The sequence below is a fragment of the Lupinus angustifolius genome, chromosome LG12 (genome assembly GCF_001865875.1).
Source record: "Lupinus angustifolius cultivar Tanjil chromosome LG12, LupAngTanjil_v1.0, whole genome shotgun sequence".
NCBI lineage: Eukaryota > Viridiplantae > Streptophyta > Magnoliopsida > Fabales > Fabaceae > Lupinus > Lupinus angustifolius.
The window spans coordinates 1,674,061-1,679,306 of record NC_032020.1 but is presented as its reverse complement, the minus strand read 5'-3'; positions in this window follow the sequence as shown (position 1 = coordinate 1,679,306).

Here is a 5,246-nt window from a genome sequence, read left to right as displayed (position 1 = left end):
TTAGGTTATTATCCACTATTCACTTTTAATTATCATAAGCCAACAAGAGATTGGTCTATTAGTGTAAAGAACATAAAATCTTCGGATAAACCAAAAGTTAAAATGTCTAATTTATGAAAGCGACATTTGTTACATAGGACATTCAAAAACTCCGAAATAAAATATTTCCTTACCCTTACGGTTAGGAGATATCCTTGGTTATACCAAAGTTTTTAGTTACCAAATATTCATAATAATACATGAATTGTGGTTGAAGTACTACATATAATAAAAAATTAACACTATACAAACAATAAAGTTTTTATTATTTATTATAATAAAAATTACTTTTTTCTCTTTCATTCTTATTCATAATTAATTAATTTCCTATTTTGGCATTATTGTTTTAAATTTTTATTGTGCACTTAATTGGTATATTTTGTGGAATTTTATCCAAATAATGCACGATAGTAAATGGTGATTATAATTTATGGAGATATGGAAGAATTTCCAAATTAGTGTGGACAAATTTTGTATGAAACGTAATATGGTGGACGATAATTTACATGTTAACAGCTGTAGTTAAATATTTTTTAAGTATCCTTTAATTATTATTATTTATGTTATAACGTTTTGTATTTAACAGGTGGGTGTGCAGCATAACATATCACATTCTTTTCCATGGTATAGAAATATGGACTATGACGGTCTCATTTTAAATAAAATAATATAAGAATAATAGTGCTATTTTGTTAGGTTGTTTATCAATTAATTTTTATTAACAAAAAAGTGATAAAATGTTTTCTTTATTAGTAGATTATTCGGAATCCCTACTCAACATATACTATGACCATACTTAGGAAAAACATAAAGTCAGAGGTTTACCTCTCCTCTTATACGTATTGACGTTGAGAAGGGATCTTGAATGTGCCATAGAGAAATAAAAAATATTAAAGAAGTTACATAGCCTTTTATGATAACATTCACTACTATGTTTGTGGCGTATGGCATATGCTTAGGTCTCCACGTTCAGCAGTTTTAAAACTGTGATCTTAAAATATGATAAGCCAAAATTTTAAAATTGTTGCCACAGTTTTTTAAACCATTGCATATTGTCCACTTATAAAAAAACAATTATCTAATAATTTTATTAATTTTTTGAAGGGGAAATCGCAATTGCTCCACCTTACAAATCCAAACCCTTCATTTTCGTCACTTAATTCATTCACCCTTTTTTTCACAAACTCCAACTATCTATTACGACAATACTATATCACTTTTTCCAATTTCTACGCCATTGTCAACCTCACTCCTTCTATCCATCTTGTAATTCAACCTCACCTTTTTCGTGATTTCTTTCACTTCTCCCCACAATATTCATGATTTTATAGTCCGGTTATTGTTCGTGTCATCTCTAACTTCGCTAAAAATGGGAAGAAGATCTATGACCAATGTCTTCTCTTTGTTATTAATGCATTAAAAATTAATAACCGGTATTTAAATAAATTAAATTTTTAATGGAATTTTTATTATCTAGTTATGGTTCGCGTCATATCTTACTTCTCTTAAAATGGGAAGAAGACTTAGGACCAATACTATCTCTTTGCTGTTAATTTCATTCAAAATAAATAACCTATCTTATTACCTAAATTTAATGGAGCTTTCATTGTTTGGTCATGGTTCGTGTCACCTCTAGCTTATCTGAAAATAGGAAGAAAGTTTACGACCAACACTATATTTTCGTTATTAGTTGCATAAAATTGAAACAATCATATATGATAAATAATTTAAAATCAATAAAAATCAACTCAACCGAATCAATAACATCAATTCAACCAAATCAAACTAATATATTTTATCCAAAACTACATAGTCTTGATTTCTCTATTGCACACAAGGGTATGTAGGAGCAAGATAATATATTGTCACACAAAAATAAAAATAAAAATACTTTGTTTCAATAATTAAACGTTTATTAGTGAGGGTACTGTTTTGTTACTAGCATACGAGATATTAATAATTCGTCGATCCGTAATCAACTCTAAAGCTCAAAATCTTTGTTTAAATATTATTTTATCCAAATTGAGTTTAAAAGAGAGTTTTCTACATTTTGTCCGCAAAAAACATAGTGGCGACTCCAAATGTTATGGGAGAGGTCGAAATTGAGTTCACCTCTTCCTAAGTCGTAGAGTTTATCTTCCAACAAAAATCGGGCCGCGACACCCAAATGTTGGACTCTAACACCTTTCTTGCAGTGTTGTTGTAGTTATTCGTGTCATGTCATCATCTCCTACTGTCATAAACACATTTGCATTATGCGTCGAATCCACGTGTGCCATGCATCCCACCCGAGTGTAGGAATTATTTTCACCAGTTTTTTCTCGTTGCTTTGTTAATTATGTTAATATTAATTAATATATAACATTACTTTTTATAGAAATATAATTAATAATAAGTTATTTTATAGTTGACTAAATAAAATAATATTATATTAAATGATTAACAATTGATAATAAGTTCATACCATTTTATATTAATATTATATTAATAAATAAATATTAAAAATGAAGGGAAGTTAACGACCAATGTTATCTCGTTTTCTCAACACTATTAGTCAATTATTAAATTAATGTTCCACAATTAAATATAAAACTATCTTCTAATTGAAAATGGATTATAATTTTATTTTGAGAATTTGATAAAAGTGTAGTATCTTATTTTAATAATTAAGTAATTAAAGATTAAACAAGTTTACAAAATAATTTAGTTCATGCAGTCTATAGGATACCTTTTTAGTCCCAGAGAACAAAGTGATAATACATTTTTAATCGTAATCGACTCTTGAGAATCGACCCGAACTGTGGTTCGTTAATAATATTTTAGAATTTGGTACAAAAGTGGGTGTTTTATTTTTTGTCCTAAAAAAAACTTAGCAATAACTTCAAATCATTAGAAAGTGGTTGAAATTTCATTCTCCATTTTCTTAAGCCTTGTAAATGACAATAATGAAAAATGTCACAAATACTAATGTTGGACATTCATCTTTGTACCAATGTTAGATGAATACCAATATTAGATATTTTATGAACGAGAGCCATTGATAACTACCCAAATGACGTGTTTATTATTTTTTTACAATTGTTAGAAATTTTTATAGGATTTTTTATTTTAATATCATGGTTTGAGTTTTACCTTTTGATGATTAGCAACTTAGACATTTTATAGAACTTTTTAGTTGAGTGGTTTATATTAAAGTCCCAAGTTTTGTAAATGATCCTAGGTTATGAAAAAAAGAGTCTAAATTGTAGCGAAGCTAACTTTAATTCACTAAGGCATATAATGTAGTAAACATGACATTACATTGTTTTCCACTATTCTACCACAAGATTAATTAGCCTTGAAACAAGGGTCTAAGTTGAATGTTTAAGGGATATTATTTTGAGGTTTGTGGGGCTAATAGGAAATTCCTAAGAGTTTTATTTCTTAATTTTGTGGGATTTATATAAGGAAAGAAATCTAGAGAACGATTCTTATCATATGAAGCTAAAATATTTCTCTCCTTTTTTATCATAGAAAGTTAGGGGGAAATAAATTGAGAATATATATAATTAAATTCTTAACTTTTGTCTAAAGAATGTGATGACAGAAACTAAATACAACAACTCTAAAGGGATGAGAAAAAATAATTTTATCGCCACAACCTTCTTTACTGCAACAGTTCTAACTTATCCTACTTTTAATTGCAATGGCAACTTAATGTCTTAAAATCAACATAAACATGACAACTTATTCTATTGAAATAATCATAAACATACAACCAGAGTGGGCTCATTCGACTACCATCACATTTGTATAATTATTATTTTGTTCATCTTACATAAGGTAGGAGTTGAAAAGATATGAAAATCTTTTTTATTATAGAGGATCCTAGAGTAAAGCTTATAAAATCTTCAATAAAAGAACACTAGCCATAGAAGAATATGTTCATGCATCTTTTGAAGAAAGCAATTGATAAGTGCCAAATATACCTAAAAATCATACACTTTTATCGCACTTATCTTAAGCATAATTGAGAAAAACCAACTTAAAACAATACTTTTTGTATATTTAGTATATTTGTGTTTGTATTGCCTTTTTATGTATTTTGCAGGAAATAAAATGAAGAAAAGAAGAGAAATGATTCATGGTCAAAAAGCAACAAAAGTCAAGAAAACCAAGGTGCTCAACCAGGCAGCTGAGCGTGAAACAAGCCTCGCTGAGCTGACCTGTCCACCTGCCTAACCTAGCCACCTGCCTGACCTGGACCAAACTGCTTAACCAGGCAGCTGAGCGGACCTGCTTAGCGGCTCAGCCTAGCACCAGACTAGGCCTGGCATGGTCAGAATTATGCTTGAAACGGTCAGACACGAGCTTGGCACAAGCCAAGCTGTTGAACAAGCTGCTCAGCGGTCAAACCAAGCTGCTCAGCGGAGAACCAAACTCCTGGCTAGATTAGCAAGCACCATGCCATGTCCCAATCAACATGGTCAGAAGCTGCTGAACAAGCAGCTCAACGGTGAAGTAGGTGCACTAAGCGGTGCTTACCAGACTTGACTTAACCATCAAGTAAACTATGAAGTCATCCATGACCTCACCTCTAGTAACTCACCATAGCTTTTCAGAAGTAGCTCACAATAGCTGGTCTCATAGCCCACAACTAGCTTTGATGAGTCATGCAAAATGAGGTGACTAAGCTACTTGGTCAAGGGACCAAACCCATGCTGAAGGGTTTGGTCAGCTGCTGAGCGGTCCAGCTCAGCAGCTTAGCGGTCCAGCTCAGCAGCTTAGCGGTGTGCAGTGGAGCCTATAAATAGAGGTCATTTCCTTCAAGCAAAACATATTGTAATTGAGCATTTCTTCACTAAATTCTCTGAAAAAAACACTTGAAGGCAAAATTCTCTCATTTAGGAATTCTTTCTTAGCTTAGAGTTTTCATTTTCAAGTAAGTTTTGTAATTTGTAGTTTAGAATTCAAGATGAGAAAATGAGATGGAAAATGAGATACAAAAATCAATTTTGAACACTTATTTGGAACTCAAAAGCATCTAATCCTTGGATGGATAGCTCATGCTCCTAAAAAATTTCTTTTGAACAAGGTTATGTAATTTTCTACTTCTTCTTAATTTACAAAAGTTTGAATTTTAATCATTCAAGTTGGTGCTTTGGTTAATATTATTTGTTTGAGAAGTGCTTAATGCTCTTTTTAGATTGATCACCTAAAAAATGATT